General features: G+C 47.6%; 1 pseudogene; it reads right to left on the reverse strand.

Moving 5' to 3' along the window:
• LOC135551744 (four and a half LIM domains protein 3-like) overlaps positions 1–8,252 on the reverse strand; it is a 35,137-nt pseudogene extending 26,885 nt beyond the window's left edge.
• Between the last annotated feature and the right edge of the window lie 13,399 nt (positions 8,253–21,651).

A 21,651-nucleotide genomic window follows, 5' to 3' on the forward strand; every position in this document is an offset into this window, starting at 1 on the left:
AACGGGGGAGAGAGAGAGAAAGAGAAACTCGGGAGAGAGAGAGAAAGAGAGACTGGGGAGAGAGAGAGAAACGGGGGAGAGAGAGAGAAACGGGGGAGAGAGAGAGAAAGAGAAACTGGGGAGAGAGAGAGAAAGAGAAACGGGGGAGAGAGAGAGAGAAACGGGGGAGAGAGAGAGAGAAACTGGGGAGAGAGAGAGAAAGAGGGGAGAGACACATGATGCACAGTTTCACTCATGACACAGAAAGGACACCCCTGTCTGACTCCCGAGTCGTTCCGTGCCAACCAGCTGTTAGGGGCTTCATGTAGAACCCTCCACTGGAGGTCCCCATAGATGTTAGTCCTGTTTGTTGTGCCAGTACTTGCAGGGTTTTCCACCCTTCCTCCCCCACAGCCTCAGGTTGCCCAGCCTTAGTAAACCCACTGCTGCCATTAGTCGCTTCTGCAGTGACTGAAACGATCTCAAAGGGATGGCTGGATTGTGGAAGATAGGCTCCTCCCACACTCACAGCCCCTTCTCATTTGGGCCTTAATAGCTGCTAGGGCCTCAGCACCGCAGAGTAGAAATCAGAGAGACCTGCTGTACTCAGCCTCTCCAGCTTCATGAGGAACAGCTGCCGGTCCAACCCTAATCCGCCAGCTCTCCTGCAGGTTCCTTCCAGCCAACATCAGTATGGTACAGCAGTCTCGACAAGTCCAACATGTCCCTGACTAAGAACAAGTTGTCAGTGATTGAGCATCCCAGTACACAATATGTCTGGTCCTTGTGCACTATAGAGTCCAGACGGGACTTCAGTTAGCGAGGACCTTGGCAAATATCTTGTAGTCAGCACAGAGCAATGACACAGGCCTGCAGTTCTTAAGTTAGAGCCGCCGGACGGCAGCTCATTGGCAACTCTCTTACCCCGACGCACTCACGCAACACGCAAAATAGCATATGCATTATATTCTTGATAACATACCTTTTTAAATGCATCATGACCTTAGTTCAACTATCAAACTCCATGAGAACCCAAAATATAATCTTGTTTTTCTCCGATGTTTGTAAAGATAGTAAATGCAAACAAACACTGTATAGCCTCATAACATGGTTAAACTATACATTTTATATTATGAATAATAATGATAATAATAATGATGATGTCATCCCCACAGTGATACCGCCCAAACAGATCCACAGATGATGCAATATCTATTGCACTCCACACCGCCCTTTCCCACCTGGACAAGAGGAACACCTACGTGAGAATGCTATTCATTGACTACAGCTCAGCGTTCAACACCATAGTATCCTCAAAGCTCATCACTAAGCTAAGGATCCTGGGACTAAACAGCTCCCTCTGCAACTGGATCCTGGACTTCCTGACGGGCTGCGCCCAGGTGGTGAGGGTAGGTAGCAACACATCTGCCACGCTGATCCTCAACACTGGAGCCCCTCAGGGGTGCATGCTCCCCTCCTGTATATCCTGTTCACCCACGACTGCACGGCCAGGCACGACTCCAACACCGTCATTAAGTTTGCAGACGACACAACAGTGGTAGGCCTGATCACCTACAACGACGAGACAGCCTATAGGGAGGAGGTCAGAGAGGCCGGGTGGTGCCAGAATAACAACCTATCCCTCAACGTAACCAAGACTAAGGAGATGATTGTGGACTACTGGAAAAGGAGGACCGAGCACGCCCTCATTCTCATCGACGGGGCTGTAGTGGAGCAGGTTGAGAGCTTCAAGTTCCTTGGTGTCCACATCAACAACAAACTAGAATGGTCCAAACACCAAGATAGTCGTGAAAAGGGCACGACAAAGCCTATTCCCCCTCAGGAAACTAAAAAGATTTGGCATGGGTGGTCAGATCCTCAAAAGGTTCTACAGCTGCAAGATCGTGAGCATCCTGACAGGTTGCATCACTGCCTGGTTAGGCAATTGCTCGGCCTCCGACCGCAAAGCACTACAGAGGATAGTGCTTACGGCACAGTACATCACTGGGGCTGAGCTGCCTGTCATCCAGGACCTCTCCACCAGGCGGTGTCAGAGGAAGGCCCTAAAAATTGTCAAAGACCCCAGCCACCCCAGTCATAGACTGTTTCTACTACCGCATGGCAAGCGGTACCGGAGTGCCAAGTCTAGGACAAAAAGGCTTCTCAACAGTTTTTACCCCCAAGCCATAAGACTCCTGAACAGGTAATCAAATGGCTACCCGGACTATTTGCATTGTGTGCCCCCCCAACCTCTCTTTTACGCAGCTGCTACTCTCTGTTTATCATATATGCATAGTCACTTTAACTATACATTCATGTACATACTACCTCAATTGGCCCGACCAACCAGTGCTCCCGCACATTGGCTAACCGAGCTATCTGCATTGTGTCCCGCCACCCACCACCAGCCAACCCCTCTTTTACGCTACTGCTACTCTCTGTTTATCATATATGCAGTCACTTTAACCATATCTACATGTATATACTACCTCAATCAGCCTGACGAACCGGTGCCTGTATATAGCCTCTCTACTGTTATAGCCTCACTACTGTATATAGCCTCACTACTGTTATAGCCTCTCTACTGTTATAGCCTCTCTACTGTTATAGCCTCACTACTGTTATAGCCTCTCTACTGTTATAGCCTCACTACTGTTATAGCCTCTCTACTGTTATAGCCTCTCTACTGTATATAGCCTCACTACTGTATATAGCCTCACTACTGTATATAGCCTCACTACTGTATATATCCTCACTACTGTTATAGCCTCACTACTGTATACAGCCTCGCTACTGTTATAGCCTCTCTACTGTTATAGCCTCTCTACTGTATATAGCCTCACTACTGTATATAGCCTCACTACTGTATATAGCCTCACTACTGTATATATCCTCACTACTGTTATAGCCTCACTACTGTATACAGCCTCGCTACTGTTATAGCCTCTCTACTGTTATAGCCTCTCTACTGTATATAGCCTCTACTATATATTGTTCACCTAATACCTTTTTTGCACTGTTGGTTAGAACCTGTCAGTAAGCATTTCACTGTAAGGTCTACACCTGTTGTATTCAGCATTTCACTGTAAGGTCTACTACACCTGTTGTATTCAGCATTTCACTGTAAGGTCTACACCTGTTGTATTCAGCATTTCACTGTAAGGTCTACACCTGTTGTATTCAGCATTTCACTGTAAGGTCTACACCTGTTGTATTCAGCATTTCACTGTAAGGTCTACACCTGTTGTATTCAGCATTTCACTGTAAGGTCTACACCTGTTGTATTCAGCATTTCACTGTAAGGTCAACACCTGTTGTATTCGGCGCACATGACAAATAAACTTTGTTTTGATTTGATTTTCATAGTGTGTTGTACTGGTCTTACAAACTTTCCCAGATCGCAAAAAAAGCTTAAAGATGAATCTTTTTCCTTTTAGTCTCATTCAAGAACCTTGACAGTTCTCTCACCGTGCACTTTGACCCCTCTGCCTGACTGGCTGTCAGCTCAGGACCCATTGAGGAGGAGTCTGAAAAGAAAGTCTCCTCATCGTCCTCTTCCTCACCTTCCTCCTCATCTTCACCTCCCATCCTGACCACCTGCCCTTTCTCTCTAGTCGGGGCTTCCTCCCCAGCACCAGGAAAAGGTTCCTTAGTGCCGTCGAGCACACCAGCTGCTCCTCTCCCACCTTCTTTCTTCTCCACCTTTTTCCTCATCTGCTTGACACCCTCCTCCAACACCCCTAGTCGCTTACCCATCCCCACTATACTCTCCTCATCCACTAGCATTACCTGACTAGGCCCAGCCTCATCTACAACACCATCCATAGCATGACTAGACCCAGCCTCATCTACACCACTATCCATGACATGACTAGACCCAGCCTCATCTACACCACCATACATAACATGACTAGACCCAGCCTCATCTACACCACCATCCATAACATGACTAGACCCAGCCTCACCTACACCACCATCCATAACATGACTAGACCTAGCCTCATCTACACCACCATCCATAACATGACTAGACCCAGCCTCATCTACACCACCATCCATAACATGACTAGACCCAGCCTCATCTACACCACCATCCATAACATGACTAGACCCAGCCTCACCTACACCACCATCCATAACATGACTAGACCCAGCCTCATCTACACCACCATCCATATCCTGACTAGACCCAGCCTCATCTACACCACCATCCATAACATGACTAGACCCAGCTTCATCTACAGCACCATCTCTACCCTGACTAGACCCAGCCTCATCTACACCACCATCCATAACATGACTAGACCCAGCCTCATCTACACCACCATCTATAACCTGACTAGACCCAGCCTCATCTACACCACCATCTCTACCCTGACTAGACCCAGCCTCATCTACACCACCATCCATAACATGACTAGACCCAGCCTCATCTACACCACTAGCCAGGCAAGGAGTTGACACTATATAACTAGCCAGGCAAGGAGTTGACACTATATAACTAGCCAGGCAAGGAGTTGACACTATATAACTAGCCAGGCAAGGAGTTGACACTATATAACTAGCCAGGCAAGGAGTTGACACTATATAACTAGCCAGGCAAGGAGTTGACACTATATAACTAGCCAGGCAAGGAGTTGACACTATATAACTAGCCAGGCAAGGAGTTGACACGATATAACTAGCCAGGCAAGGAGTTGACACTATATAACTAGCCAGGCAAGGAGTTGACACTATATAACTAGCCAGGCAAGGAGTTGACACTATATAACTAGCCAGGCAAGGAGTTGACACTATATAACTAGCCAGGCAAGGAGTTGACACTATATAACTAGCCAGGCAAGGAGTTGACACTATATAACTAGCCAGGCAATGAGTTGACACTATATAACTAGCCAGGCAAGGAGTTGACACTATATAACTAGCCAGGCAAGGAGTTGACACTATATAACTAGCCAGGCAAGGAGTTGACACTATATAACTAGCCAGGCAAGGAGTTGACACTATATAACTAGCCAGGCAAGGAGTTGACACTATATAACTAGCCAGGCAAGGAGTTGACACTATATAACTAGCCAGGCAAGGAGTTGACACTATATAACTAGCCAGGCAAGGAGTTGACACTATATAACTAGCCAGGCAAGGAGGAAATGGAAACAGAAGTGACAGTATAATGATAGTGAATGATTCACAACCTGTCGGTCAATGGCCCCTGCTCATGGCCTGAGCCAGTATCAACCTTTATCCCAATTGGCACCCTATTCCTTATATAGTGCACTACTTCCCCATAGGGCTTCTGTCAAAAGTAGTGCACTATATGGGGAATAGAGTGCCATTTGAGATGTAAACACTCTTAGAAAAAAAAGGTGCTATCTAGAACCTAAAAGGGTTCTTTGGGTGTACCCATAGGAGAACCATTTGAAGAACCATTATTGGTTCCAGGGGGAAAAAAGGGTTCTACCTGGAACACAAAAGGGTTCTCCCTAGAACTAAAAAGGGTTCTACCTGGAACACAAAAGGGTTCTCCCTAGAACTAAAAAGGGTTCTACCTGGAACACAAAAGGGTTCTCCCTAGAACTAAAAAGGGTTCTACCTGGAACACAAAAGGGTTCTACCTGGAACACAAAAGGGTTCTCCCTGGAACTAAAAAGAGTTCTCCTATGGGGTCAGACATTTTTCTAAGAGGGTACCCTCTCAGGCAGTTTCTGGGAAAGACTCCATCTCTCGAAGTCCTGCCAACCGTCTGGCACAGCTTCAATGATTGTACACAAAACCAACCTTCCCCAATGAGAAGAATGTCAGGGGAGCGCCACTGTGGTCAGAATGGGGCAGAATCATGTGGCTGCAATGTTAGGATTCAAAAAAGCTAACAAAATGCATTTTCTACCATCACCCCTCTGTTCTAAAAATGGCAAATTCCTCTTTTTCCTACAAATAATGAGTGAGTTCTTTCTGTCTGCCGCCACCTTTCTGCTGGTTACTCACAGGGAAAGAATCCTCACAAAAAGACAACTGTTTAAATTATCAAACCAATATATGTACAGTTGGACCAAAGTGGATCGAATGAAGGCGAGGATATTGGTTAGGTAAGATGGATACATAGGCATCCTATACAGAACTGCTTTAACGGTGATGCTGATAAGGCCGGCAAATCACACAAAAGTAAAACAGTAGAAAACAAAAGCTATTGTATTCTTCCTATTAGACAATGACTCCCCTATACTAGTCAGGACACGGTCAATCAAGCTCTTAGTTTGAACGATCCAGTAAATTAGGGTTCCCCAACTGGTGGCCTGTGGATCGAATCAAGTTGATGATCTCTGTCCTACAATCTATCCAGTTTAGAGCCCTAGGAATATGTGCAACAGGACAAGGACTCCCCTATTGTCAGGTTGTGCGCTACTGGTGTAGAAGTCAGGTGCAGGAGAGCAGAGAGTTGTGCGCTACTGGTATACAAGTCAGGTGCAGGAGAGCAGAGAGTTGTGATCTACTGGTATAGAAGTCAGGTGCAGGAGAGCAGAGAGTTGTGATCTACTGGTATAGAAGTCAGGTGCAGGAGAGCAGAGAGTTGTGATCAGGCAGACACTTCATTTGGCAGAAGCAACAACAGACGGACGCAACTGTGTCAAACAAACCTCCAGCCAAATGGCAAAATAAAAAGCGCAACACCAGTCACAATGATGAAAATGTTTAACAATTAAACATACTTGGGGTTAAACACGGTACCCGGGTAAAAACCAGCCTGGCGCGTCACACAAAAAACGTAACAAAACAATTCCACACAAAGACATGGGGGGGGGGGGGGGCAGAGGGAATATATATGTAGTGTGATTAGGGAATGTACACCAGGTGTGCGGGGAAACAAGACAAAACAAATGGAACAATGAAAAGTGGATCGGTGATGGCTAGAAGACCGGTGACGCCGAACGCCGTCTGATCAAGGAGAGGAGCCGACTTCAGCGTAAGTCGTGACACCTATACTAGTCAGGACACTGTCTATACAGGAAATAAAGTTTAAAGAGAGATAAAGAGGACATTTAACCATTTGTTGGCTGAGAGAGAAAAAATAAATGGAGAGAGAGAGGTTTGTGACCTGTTGCCACAAGAAAAGGGCAACCAGTGAATAACTAACACTTGTAAATACAATCCATATTTATTTTCTCTTTTGTACTTGAACTATTTGCACATCGTTACAACACCGTATATAGACATAATGTGACACTTGAAATGTCTTTATTATTTTTTAACTTTGTGAGTGTAATGTTTACTGTTAATTTTCTATTGCTTATTTCACTTTTGTTTATTATCTATTCCACTTGCTTTGGCAAGTGAAATAGGTTTCCCATGCCAATAAAGCTCTTCGAATTGAATTGAGAGAGCATGACGACTAAATAGAGAGAGAGAGAGGGGGAGAGAGAGAGAGAGAGAGAGGAGAGAGATAGAGAAAGAGAGAGACAGAGAAAAAGAGAGAGAGAGAGGCTATGAGAGAAATAAGTCACGTGTTCTGCCTGTGTCTTGTGTAAAAGAACACCCAATAAAATGTTTCTCCTTAAAGAGCGCTGCATCTGCTTCGTTTTCAACCCGCATTCATATCACTGGTTTGGTATCACACCAACACTACTCTCTGCGGGGTCAACGGTGGGGACATTTTTCGTTTGTAAATGATACAGATTTTCAACCTAAATTCCGCTTCCACTTGACAACGGAGCTCAGGAGTCTTTTTCCTCCTTAGTTACTGACTCACAGTCAGACAGGTGTCTCGTTACAGCTGTGATAGATAGGCTATCTTTGTGTGTCCAGATTTCTTGACCTACAAAAAGCCACGCGAATATCTGTTATCTTGATAAAAACACACAGGTTACCTTTCCCAATTTATGAAAGTAGTTAACATATACCAAATATGTTATCTGATAAATATCAACGGATGAACAGTGAATCGATTCGCATGACTGACACTGCATTATCTAGGTGCTTTCTATGCCTGAAAGTTGACATTTAGTCTAGTAAAATTAAAACAAAATAAGGCAATTCACGTTTTAAATCGAATACTGATAATATCGAGTCCTATAAGTGTGTTATTATTCGTTATTAACACGTTCACAAATGTCAAATATCTTACCACCAGCTCTTTGCGTGTCAGGGAACTTTGCGAAATGTAGTCCCTTGGTTTCAGTCACCAATCTGTGGCTTGCAGTTGTTCTCCGCAGCTGAATTGACTCCAAATGATGGCCAGTCAAGATCACACTCCTCCGAAGAAGTTGCGCACCCTCTACTTCAACTACTATGAAAGGCATAATGAGCCTGCTACCTCCCCGTGCGCAGCAGCATCAATCAAAGCCGTAAAATCCCGCCCCAAAAATGTCCCTCCTCGCTCTACTGCTGAAGCATAGGTAACAGGAAACTCATCACTATGAGACAGTAAGTCATCATTATGAGACAGTAAGTCATTATTATGAGACAGTAAGTCATTATTGAGACAGTAAGTCATCATTATGAGACAGTAAGTCATCATTATGAGACAGTAAGTCATTATTGAGACAGTAAGTCATCATTATGAGACAGTAAGTCATCATTATGAGACAGTAAGTCATTATTATGAGACAGTAAGTCATCATTATGAGACAGTAAATCATCATTATGAGACAGTAAGTCATCATTATGAAACAGTAAGTCATCATTATGACACAGTAAATCATCATTATGAGACAGTAAGTCATCATTATGAAACAGTAAGTCATTATTATGAGATACAGATTGATTCTTGAAGAATGTAACTTGGAAATGCCTCATGAGCAACAGTCTTACCCCAAAAGTTAGATTGTTTGGGGGGTGGCGGTCAACGGGCTTCCATAAGTAAATGCAAATGGCACAGACAAACAAAACTTTACTGAGCTTTTCGTTAACTTGAAACGTGTTTCTTTAGCCAACATGTCAATGTTGTCACTGTAGAAGCTGCTTTTGACTTGAATGTGAAAAAGTCAAACACGAACAGAACTCCATAGGCTCCTGTATAGGCTACTTCTGGATCACAGACCACTCATGTCTTCGTCCCTGCTTTATGTTAGCCTGAGTGAATGAGTGCCAGTCTTTACTATCGTGTCAACTCCCAATTGACATGCCATGTTTTGCTTGACCATGACCAATGGAGTTGCCAAGAGCACAAACAGATCTGGGACCAGGCTGTATGTCGCACTAATATTGATTGATATGAAGCTGATTGGGTAAAAACTGAAGCAGTGAACTACCATAAGGCTTTACTTTCTATGATGTCGCTCTTGCTGGTGATTCTCTGATCCACCTCTACACAGACAACACCATTCTGTATACTTCCTTCTTTGGACACTGTGTTAACTGACCTCCAGACGAGCTTCAATGCCATACAACTCTCCTTCCGTGGCCTCCAACTGCTCTTAAACGCAAATAAAACTAAATGTATGCTTTTCAACCGATCATTGCCCGCACCTGCTCGCCCGTCCAGCATCACTACTCTGGACAGCTCTGACTTAGAATACATGGATAACTACAAATACCTAGGTGTCTGGCTAGACTGTAAACTCTCCTTCCAGACTCACATTAAGCATCTCCAATCAAAAATGAAATCTAGAATCGGCTTCCTATTTTGCAACAAAGCTTCCTTCACTCATGCTGCCAAACATACCCTCGTAAAACTGACCATCCTACCGATCCTTGACTTCGGTGATGTCATCTATAAAATAGCCTCCAACACTCTACTCAGCAAACTGGATGTAGTCTATCACAGTGCCATCCGTTTTGCCACCAAAGCCCCATACACTACTCACCACTGCGACCTTTACGCTCTCGTTGGCTGGCCCTCACTTCATACTCGTCGCCAAACCCACTGGCTACAGGTTATCTACAAGTCTCTGCTAGGTAAAGTCCCACCCTATCTCAGCTCGCTGGTCACCATAGCAGCACCCACTCGTAGCACACACTCCAGCAGGAATATCTCACTGGTAACCCCCAAAGCCAATTCCTCCTTTGGTCAACTTTCCTTCCAGTTCTCTGCTGCCACTGACTGGAACTAACTGCAAAAATCACTGAAGCTGGAGATTCCCATCTCCCTCACTAGCTTTAAGACCAGCTGTCAGAGCAGCTCACAGATCACTGTACCTGTTCATAGCCCATCTGTATACAGCCCATCTATCTACCTCATCCCCATACTGTATTGATTTATTTTGCTCCTTTTGCACCACAGTATCTCTACTTGCACATCCATCTGTTGCACATCTACGATTCCATGGCCTATTTATTGCCTTAACTCCCTTATTTGACCTAATTTGCACTCACTTTATATAGACTTTGTTTTTTCTTTTTTTCTACTGTATTATTGACTATGTTTTTTTCATTCCATGTTTTACTCTATGTTGTTGTATGTGTCGAACTGCTATGCTTTATCTTGGCCAGGTCGCAGTCGCAAATGAGAACTTGTTCTCGACAAGCTTACCTGGTTAAATAAAGGTGAAAACTTTGTGTTGTCATTCATTCAGACTCAATTTAGGGTTCCTTACCGATTTACTCACCAGATTACATTCTCTGCGGTCACAAGAAACTGCTGGTCCCTGAAAAACTCTAGCAAGCAAGATATCACCGTGGAACGGTCGTTAAGACACAAACATCTTACAGACAGTAGGCAAAAAAACTTTTGCCAATGTCATTTACAAAATAGCCTCCAACACTCTACTCAACAATTTGGATGCAGTCCATCATAGTGCCATCTGTTTTGTCACCAAAGCCCCATATACTACCCACCACTGCGACCTGTATGATCTCGTTGGCTGGCCCTCGATTCATACTTGTCGTCAAACCCACTGGCTCCAGGTCATCTACAAGTCTCAGCTAGTTAAAGCCCCGCCTTATCTCAGCTAACTGGTCACCATAGCAGCACCCACCCGTAGCACGCGCTCCAGCAGGTATAGCTTCACTGGTCACCCCCAAAGCCAATTTTTCCTTTGGCTGGCCTCCTCTCCTTCCAGTTCTCTGCAGCCAATGACTGAAACGAACTGCAAAAATCTCTAAGCTGGAGACTCTTACACCCCCCCCCCCCCCGTTCAATAAGTTGTGGCTCCATCCTGCCACTACTCATTAGTCATGACAAAATGTATGAGCACATGTGGAGTATTAACAAGGCTTTGTGTCACATACATATTTCAACCTAGTTATCTTGATAGTTTACCCTGTACTGTTAAAAAGCTTGTGGATATGCCTCAGGGGGGTTCTATAATGCTTCAATTATTTTAATAATGGGGGGGGGGGGGGGTGGGTCACATTATGCAATGGAATAATGAAACATCCTCTATGGTTGATATCAACCACCTGACCTAATCATTCCCAACATCAGAAGATCTACCTGAGGGACAACAACGCATGGCTCATTCATTTTGAACATCTTAAACGTAATCTTTTTAAAATCTAATATTTAACCAGACAAGACAGTTAAGAACACATTCTTATTTACAATGACGGCCTACACCCCACCCTATTGGACTTCCAATCACAGCCGGTTGTGATACAGCCTGGATTTGAACCAGGGTGTCTGTAGTGACGCCTCAAGCACTGAGATGCAGTACCTTAGACTGCTGCGCCACTCGGGAATCCCATATGTAACAGTATAACTTTTGTCTGTCCCCTCGCCCATACCCGAGCTTGAACCAGGGACCCTCTGCACACAAAGACAACAGTCACCCACGAAGCATCGTTACCCATCGCTCCACAAAAACCGCAGCCCTTGTAGAGCAAGGGGAACCACTACTTCAAGGTCTCAGGGCGAGTGACGTCACCGATTGAAACGCTATTAGCGTGTACCACCGCTAACTAGCTAGCCACTTCACATCGGTTACACATACATATACAGTTGAAGTCGGAAGTTTACATACACTTAGGTTGGAGTCATTAAAACTAGTTTTTAAACCACTCCACAAATGTCTTTAAAAAAAACTATAGTTTTGGAAAGTCGGTTAGGACATCTAATTTGTGCATGAATGTCACGAATCTCGCCGAGGATGGTGCCTCTTCCTGTTGGGGCGGGGCTCGGCGGTCGTCGTCGCCGGCCTATTAGCTGCCATCGATTCCCTTTCCATTTGCTTGGGTTTAATTGGGTACACCTGTTTTGTTTTGTGAAGCACACGGGTGGCAGCATCATGTTGTGGGGGTGCTTTGCCATAGCCACAGTAAAACGAGTCCTATAGCGACATAACCTGAAAGGCCGCTCAGCAAGGAAGGAGCCACTGCTCCAAAACTGCCATAAAAAAGCCAGACTATATGGTTTGCAACTGCACATGGGGACTTTTTGGAGAAATGTCCTCTGGTCTGATGAAACAAAATTAAATCTGTTTGGCCATAATGACCATGTTTGGAGGAAAAAGGGGGAGGCTTGCAAGCCAAATTGACATAATTTGAGTCAATTGGAGGTGTACCTGTGAAGTACAGGGGGTGGCAGCATCATGTTGTGGGGGTGCTTTGCTGCAGGAGGGACTGGTGCACTTCACAAAATACATGGCATCATGAGGAAAGAATATTACGTGGATATATTGAAGCAACATCTCAAGACATCAGTCAGGAAGTTAAAGCTTGGTTGCAAATGGGTCTTCCAAATGGAAAATGACCCCAAGCATACTTCCAAATTTGTAGTAAAATGGCTTAAGGACAACAAAGTCAAGGTATTGGAGTGGCCATCACAAAGCCCTGACCTCAATCCCATTGAAAATGTGTGGGCAGAACTGAAAAAGAGTGTGTGAGCAAGGAGGCCAACAAACTTGACTCAGTTACACCAGCTCTGTCAGGAGGAATGGGCCAAAATTCACCCAACTTATTGTGGGAAGCTTGTGGAAGGCTACCCGAAATGTTTGACCCAAGTTAAACAATTTAAAGGCAATGCTACCAAATACTAATTGAGTGTATGTAATCTTCTGACCCACTGGGAATGTGATGAAAGAAATAAAAGCTGAAATAAATCACTCTCTACTATTATTCTGACATTTCACATTCTTAAAATAAAGTGGTGATCCTAACTGACCTAACTGACAGGGAATTTTTACTAAGATTAAATGTCAGGAATTGTGAAAAACTGAGTTTAAATGTATTTGGCTAAGGTGTATGTAAACTTCCGACTTCAACTGTACATAGAGTAAGGTCACCAATGTTGAGACAAAGTCACTGGTAGAGTAACACTAGCTCGGTTTCCATCTGATTGGTGACAGATTTTCATGTGAATATTCTAAAATCTGCATTAAGAAAATATTGACATTTTCCCACCAGTGGTGTGTTCCCACCAAATTGACTTGCTGTAGATAACCATCTGTGAGTGATGACATAGTGCACACAAAATGTACCTTTTCACTTAAGTTTTCACATTCGGAATAATAATCTAAAGTTCCATTTGTTTCCATTGCATTTTCAACTCTATTAATAGTTTTGTCACAAAAACTGTTGTGTTAAAAAGCAAATGTGCCCACTTTGGTCTTGGCACGTGTTCTCTAGCCAAGATACTGTAATGACCTGACTAGATCATAAATGAACTATTGTCCAGACAGGTTTGAGGCTTGAGTTTGCGAATTGACGGTTTATTAAACCAACTTTACACAGGCTACTGTTTGGGCCGTAGCACACGCCAAAAAGATAACAGATAACCCACAAGCCAATCGTGACCTTCTCTTGGGAAGCCCAGACGTAAGAGAGAGAGAACAAAAAGCTGAACCTGGTCTTAACTTCCAATGCTCCACCCCCCCTCCACGCCACTCCGCCAACCACCAGGATGCCCGGCATCAGAACATTCCAGGCATTCCCGTGATTGGCAGATAGCAGGTTGATTGACATGTCGGACCCCGCGAACACCGGGTACTGGTCAGTACAACACAACCACCTCCTAGCCTAACACATAACACACAGCTGTCTGTGCGGGTCGCTACACAGCCCCCCCACCACAAAGTCCCTCGTCCCCGAGGGAACAAACAAAGTCTCTGAAGCGACCCGGAGGTCTCCTTTGCCTGCGTGTCCGTGATGGTCGCAGAGTGCCCCTCTGGGAATCAGGGGATGAAGGCATGGGGGATAAGGAAGCGGGAACGGGTAATACAGTCCGTGGCTCTGGGGAACCACGCGGTGACACAGGGGGGGAGACAGGGGGAGTGGGCTGTCTGGAGCCTTGTCTGCGGCACCTGAGGGTGGGTGCCTGGAGAATGTCATTGCCAGAGAAGGGAATTGTGGGGGTTCCTGGGGTTTGGGGAAAAGAGGCCCCTCTGTATGGGGCTAACCTGTCCCGGTGCAGTGCCACCTTTCTCCCCCTGGGAGGAAGCTGCACCCGGTACACAACCTCCCCTACCCTCTCCAGGACACTGCAGGGTCCCACCCAGTGACTGTCCAACTTGGGGCATCTGCCTTTTTTCCTTAGGGGGCTGTAGACCCAGACCAGCTCCCCAGCCACAAAGTGCCTTCCCCGGGTGTGCACGTCATAGTTCCTTTTCTGCCTCACACCTGCATTCACCAGCTGCTCCCTGGCGAAGGTGTGGGCTGTCTCCAGGCGGTCCTGGAGTCTCCGGGCATACTCCGGCCCCGGAGGAACATGAGGGCTATCCAGGGGCCGACCAAACGCCATCTCCGCAGGGGTGCGGATCTCTCTCCCCAGCATGAGGAGGGCAGGCGTGCAGGAGGTGGAGTCTTGGACAGCGGAGCGGCATGCCATGAGGACCATAGGCAGGTGCTTGTCCCAGTCCCGCTGGTGTTTGGAAAAGACAATGGCCAGCTGCTGTCCAAGCGTTTTGTTGAAGCGCTCCACAAGGCCATCACTTTGAGGATGGAGAGGAGTAGTGCGGGTCTTGTGCATACCCAGCCTCTCACACATGGTGGCGAACACACGGGACTCAAAGTTTCTGCCTTGGTCGCTGTGGATGGACTCTGCAGCTCCAAACCTGCTGAACATCCCCGCTGTCAGGGCGTCGACGATGGTCTCTGCCTCCTGGTCAGGCAGAGCATAGGCCTCGGGCCATTTTGTGAAATAGTCCATGGCCGTGAGCACCCAGCGGTTTCCACTGTCTGTGGTGGGGAACGGCCCAACTACATCCACTCCCACCCTCTCCATGGGAGCCCCCACTGGGAACTGTTGGAGCTGAGCATGAGAGCGGCCTGGGGGGCCCTTTCTCGCTGTGCAAAAGTCCTCCACATCCCTCTTGTGCTGCCCCCAGTAGAAGCCCTGACGGAGACGGCGCAGTGTTTTTGTGACCCCAAAGTGTCCAGTCCCCACCCCCCCATGAGTACTCTGGAGCACAGCCTCCCGCAATGATTTTGGGACCACCACCTGCCACCTCTCCTCTCCCATAGCTGACTCCTTCCATGCCCGCTGTAGCACGCCATCAGCCAGCCGCAGTCTCTCAAACTTCGACCACAACCCTTTGGTCGCGAGTGAGAGCACTGTCACCTCTTCCCATGGTGGCCTCACCTGCGCCTCTACCCACTGTAGCACTGGCTGTAGGTCTGTGTCCCGTCCCTGCTGCTGCCGCCATTCAGCCACGTCGACAGTCTGCAGCTCGCAGCAGACCGGCCCGCTCGCCCGACACACTGTGGCACAGACACCCTCCTCTGCCCGCAGCTCTCTCTCCCGTACCTCTCTCCGTTCACAGTGGCGGCAGCCGTCTGCAGTACAGGGCCGACGGGACATGGCGTCGGCGTTGGAGTGGCGTGCCCCTGCCCTGTGCACCACCGTGAAGTCATACGGCTGAAGCTCCTCCAACCAGCGTGCCACCTGCCCCTCTGGCTCTCTGAAAGACATGAGCCACTGGAGAGCAGAGTGGTCAGTCCTTACAGTAAAGGGCAGACCACCCAGGTAGTACTTGAAGTGTTTGACGGAAGCCACAACAGCCAAGAGCTCCCGCCGGGTGACACAGTAGCGGCGCTCATGTTTGTCAAATGTTTTGCTGAAGTACGCCACCACTCTCTCCCCTCTGGCCCCACCTGGGCCAGCACCCCACCCATGCCCACATTGCTCGCGTCTGTGTCCAGGATAAAGGGCAAGGTGAGGTCAGGGGGCGAGCACGGGGCCTCGATCAGTGCACGTTTGAGGGTGTTGAACGCCTCCTCACACTCCACTGTCCAAGTGAAAGCCTTGTCCTTCGGCAGCAGGCGGTTCAGTGGAGCAGCAACGCTTGAGAAGCCCCGTACAAACCTCCTGTAGTACGAGGCCAGGCCCAGGAAGCTCTTCAGCTGACGCTGGTCGGTGGGGGTGGGCCAGTCTCTGACAGCCCCTACCTTGTCCTCCATGGTGCTGATCCCCTCCTTCCCCACTCGGTGGCCCAAGAAGGACACCTCTCTCCTCATGAAGTGGCACTTCTCGGGGTGGAGCTTCAGACCTGCGGCAGCCACCCTCTCCAGCACACGCCGTAGCGCCCCCAGGGCTGACTGGAAGGAGCTGCCATGGGCCAGGATGTCATCGAGGTATACCAGACACTGCTGTCGGGGATGCCATCCAGCACACTGTCCATCAAACGCTCAAAAGTAGCTGGAGCGTTGCACAGGCCAAAGCACAGGACCTTGAACTGCCAGTGTCCTCTGTTAGTGGAGAACGCAGTTTTGGCTCTGGCCTCTGGGGAGAGGGGCACCTGCCAGTAGCCACTGCGGAGGTCTAGTGAGGAGAACCAGGAGGACCCCCTAACCAGGTCCAGCGACTCATCGATACGTGGTATGGGGTATGAGTCCTTCCTGGTTACCTCATTCAGCCGCCTGTAGTCCACACAGAACCTCAGCTTGCCCCCTTCTTCGGAACCATGACGACTGGCGCCGCCCAGGGGCTGTCTGAGGGCTCAATGAAGTCTGCCCGCTGCATCTCCAACACAGCCTTGTCTCAAGACCGCCTCCTGACAGTGTCATCTGGGGTAGCTGGGCTGGGGGTTGCGGCCCGGGCTCACAGAGGGCTGTGTCATGGAGGTAGCTGGAGGAATGTAACACACCGCCGTAGGTGACAGGGGGACTGGGGAAAAGTCACACACAGCTGTGGGGGAGGGGGCGCAGCCATGAGTCTCTGCTGCTTTAACTGTTGGAGTAAAGGGTTTGTTGGGTTGAGTGAATGTGACATTTGTGGGAGCCATGGTGACTTCCGTCCCTCCCTGGAAGCTCAGTGTGCCCCTATTTAGGTCTAACTGGCAGCCTGTGCTCCTAAGAAAGTCCAACCCCAGGATACAAGGGTCCTGCACAGCCGCCACCCACACAGGATGACGCACAGTCCTGCCCCCTACTGTCAGAGTCATTATTCCCTTCCCTTTCATGGGTGCCAGCTCACCTGTGACTGTGCGGAGCTGCACAGTTGTAGGCTCGCACTGAGTCCAACCTGGCACAATATCTGGCCTCACCAGGGTTACTGTGGACCCAGTGTCCACCAGGGCGGAGCAGGGCACCCCCTCCACAGTGACAGGGACATGACAAAAGTCCCCAACACAGGTCCGGCCCACCACAACAACAGGCTCCATCCGCTTGCCCTCGTCTGCTTCTGGGGGAAGTGGAGCCTTGCTTCCCCGTCTGTGCCGGTGGGCTCCTCCTGAAGATGATGGTGGTTGGGATAGAAAGCCAGGGGTCCGCACTACCCGGTCTATGCGGACCCCGAGCCGTTTCCCTGAGCTCTGGGGGACATGGGGCAATCTCGGCGCAGATGGCCTGGCTGGCCACAACCCCAGCAGACCCTGGGACCAGGGCTTGTGTTTCGTGCCGCCTGTAGCGACACAGCCCGAATGAGTTTTGTCATTTCGGCCACCCAAGCAGGCTTTTCCGGCTCCGGGCTGCTCTGCCCCCAGCTCGCACAGAGGGTGTGTCTCCCTGCACCCCCACCAAAGCCCCAGCTGAAGCCCCAGCCCACACCAGCTCCCTCTCCAAAGCCATCTCCAAGGCTGTCTGCAATGACTCAGGATGAGCCAGCTGGGTCTGTATGCGCAGCTCCGTAGGAGAGAGCGCCTGTATGAACTGGTCCCGTGCTAGCTCGCTCTGCACGGAGGGGGCATGTGAGCATATGCCCGCCGAGAGAGGCTCTCAATGTCATTAGCTAGCACCCGTAGAGGCTCTCCAGGCTGTCTGCGTCTATTACTCAGTTCGGAGCGCAGTAGCCCTGGGCTGTACACACTGTCCATAGCGCCTCCTCAGTGCTCCCACTAAAGCACCATAATCATGCCTGTCCTCGGGGCTAATCAATATCAAACAGGCCAGAGCTTCATCCGTGAGGCATAAAGCCAACTGCAGTGCCCTTTCTTCATCCGACCACCCCTAAAATGAGCTAACAGTTCAAACTGAGCATGAAAAGCTTCCCAATCCGCCTTACCGGAATACTTCGGGTCTTAACAGATACGGACGCAGCCGGGAACTGGGCGCCGCCATGTTTGTTTACATCCTGAGCCCCAGATTCCTCGTCACGCCGCGTCGACGTCGCCACTTCGGTCCGCCCACCAGAATCCGCGCGAAATACAGACGACGAAGCACTCATGCCCGCTTCAGCCGCCATCGCTCTAACGTCCTCCCTCAAGCGGCCTCTGCGCTCCGACGCCCTGGCGATCTCCCCAGACAGAACCCCCGACGTCCATTCACACGCACCTCCTTGGCCATAATCGTCCCCTACCTCCACCTTCACTTTCGGATTCCCTCGACGCATTTTCAATCCCCGTTCTCACCTACGGTAGCTAGCCACATAAGTCAGCTAGCTAGCTGGCTAACTTGTATTAACGTTTTTACTTCTGACACCAATGTAATGACCTGACTAGATCATAAATTAACTATTGTCCAGACAGAGGCTTGAGTTTGCGAATTGACGGTTTATTAAACCAACTTTACACAGGCTACTGTTTGGGCCGTAGCACACGCCAAAAAGATAACAGATAACCCACAAGCCAATCGTGACCTTCTCTTGGGAAGCCCAGACGTAAGAGAGAGAGAGAACAAAAAGCTGAACCTGGTCTTAACTTCCAATGCTCCACCCCCCCTCCACGCCACTCCGCCAACCACCAGGATGCCCGGCATCAGAACATTCCAGGCATTCCCGTGATTGGCAGATAGCAGGTTGATTGACATGTCGGACCCTGCGAACACCGACATGTCGGACCCTGGTCAGTACAACACAACCACCTCCTAGCCTAACACATAACACACAGCTGTCTGTGCGGGTCGCTACAATACAGTACAGGCAGGCTGTGGGGGTAGATTTACTTCAATATTATGATTATTATATCAATATTTGCGCATAAAGGCATTTCCACTGGCATAATTAATCTTACCGAAACAAAAAGATCCCACCATGTTCACTGAAAAAAATGATCTGTTGGCATTTGTAAAATTGTATCTAACTTCCTGTTTCCATCACTGTCTTCCATCACTGTCATCGCTGTCATTTTTATATGGTATGTCTTTACTCGCATAAAAACTGTGGATGGAAACTTAATTTTTATCTAGGTTTCCATCGAATGAATGACAGATTTTCATGCAAATATGATAAAATATGCAAAAAAAATACAAGTGAAATGGGTTTCCATTTCTATTTCAACTCTTCTGATGGTTTTGTCATAAAGAATGTTGCGTTATATAGCGAACGGTACCCACTCGGATATTGATTGGCATTTGCTCTCTAGTCAACAGCTCACAGATACAGCGCTGGTATAGCCTTGCAGGAGATTATTATGGACAAAAGAGCTAGATCATTTTTTATTTGTCAAACGGCAGCCAAGCATCGATCATCATGTCCCCAGAATAAAACCCTTGATATTTATTGGAAAGTAGCATGAAGCTCATCATCTTGCATTTCACCACCCTGTGAAGTTCATTGTAATTTATTTAATCTGTAGCCTAATAAACTGCACGTGTTCTCGAGTCGTAGTGGAAGGACCACACGACGTTATCGTGTGACTCACTTCAATATGATGGTTATTATTTGTGCACGATGGGCGTTTCCACCCCCAATTTCTCGCATCATTCATTTTACCGCCAAAAAAACATCCCGCCTTGTCTAGCGTACTTTTTTGCTGTCGACATTTGGAAAGTTTACCGAAAAAATTGCTGTATCCATCAGGACTGTCGTTAACACTTTATATTTCATCATACTCTGTTTTTCTGTGCTTCTTTTCCTTAGTAGATCAATAGTCATGTACAGTACTGCTCCCAGTGACACACCAACAGTGCCATTGTAACCGATGTGAAAAGGCTTGCTAGTTCGCGGTGGTGCACGCTAATAGCGTTTCAATCCGTGACGTCACTCGCTCTGAGACCTTGAAGTAGTTGATCTCCTTGCTCTGCAGGGGCCGTGGCTTTTGTGGAGCGGTAGGTAACGATGTGTGCAGAGGGTCCCTGGTTCGAGCCCAGGTAGGGGCAAGGAGAGGGACATACATTTTACACCATGACGAGCCAAAACAAACTTAATTTCTTCCATTTAGATAAGTTGCTTGTTGTTCCAACCACTGAGGAAATTTTGTTTCGATCAAGACAATACATTTACCATAGGATCCGAAATGGTAGGCTGGATGCTTAAAACGGTGACGTTTCAGTGATGAACGACAATATTCAAATGAAAAAAATATCTTTAATGCTTCACACAATTTCAGAAAAATATTGTGGGAGACATTCACATTTCCCTTGTAATTCAAACCCTTTAAATGCTTAATTTACTCAACAATAAAAAAATATATATACTAAAAAAATAAGGTATTTATAACCTTATGGCATCTGACAACATATTAGATATGATTCACTCCGTTTGCACTCAAAAGCAGAACAAAGCAATGCAAGCATAATCTCACAATGGTAGAACCAGCAGAATCAACCCAATGGGTTGTCAGATGATTGACAAACCATATAATCATAATGGTTGTCCTGAATGGCGCCCTATTCCCTATATCGGGTGGGCAATTCCAGTCCTCGATGTCCTGATTGGTGTCACAGTTTTTCAACCCAGCCTCAGACAACACACCTGACTAATAATCACCCAGTCATGATCTTCAGTTTAGAATGTAATGTGATTAATTCAGCTGTGTTTGTTAGGGATGGAGAAACAGAGGGACACCAATCAGGCCCTTGGGGACTGGAGTTGTCCACTCCTGCCCTATATAGTGAACTACATTTGACCAGGCCCTGGTCCGGTCAAACAAGTAACAAAGACAAACCCCTCTAAGCAGAGGAGAGTCACCTATTTTTAATGACATACAAATCTGAAACTGTAGGCTGTACAGCCTTCTCAATGTTTGCCATGGGAAGTGCAACATCTAACTGTCCTAATAGTCTCACTTGAGCATCAATGACACGATCAAAGCCCCCGTACCCCTGAAGATCATCTCATAGTCCACCTGACCAGGCAAATCCCAGATTTGGAAATTGACGAAAGAGCTACTGGAGATGTCAACATTGGCGACATCTTGTGGAATACAACCTGGATAGTGGAGCACTATAGACAAAGCACATTTATGCTTGATCCGAAAATGTGTTCGGAGGCTTCGTGTAGCGGGTGTGACGCAATTGCGAATCTGCTAGAGACACGCAATGGCCAAATCAAGCTCTGTATATCATGGCCTCTAACATTCTGTGGAGGGCACCGTATAGCTCCGCATTGACATGATTGGTTAACGGTAGGTGGGGGCGGTAAATCCTGTACAAACACACTTCCTTGACAACTTCCATCACCGTAGCTCTGCTAAACTTAAGTGCAAGAAG

The sequence above is a fragment of the Oncorhynchus masou genome, chromosome 13 (genome assembly GCF_036934945.1).
Source record: "Oncorhynchus masou masou isolate Uvic2021 chromosome 13, UVic_Omas_1.1, whole genome shotgun sequence".
NCBI classification, from domain to species: domain Eukaryota; kingdom Metazoa; phylum Chordata; class Actinopteri; order Salmoniformes; family Salmonidae; genus Oncorhynchus; species Oncorhynchus masou.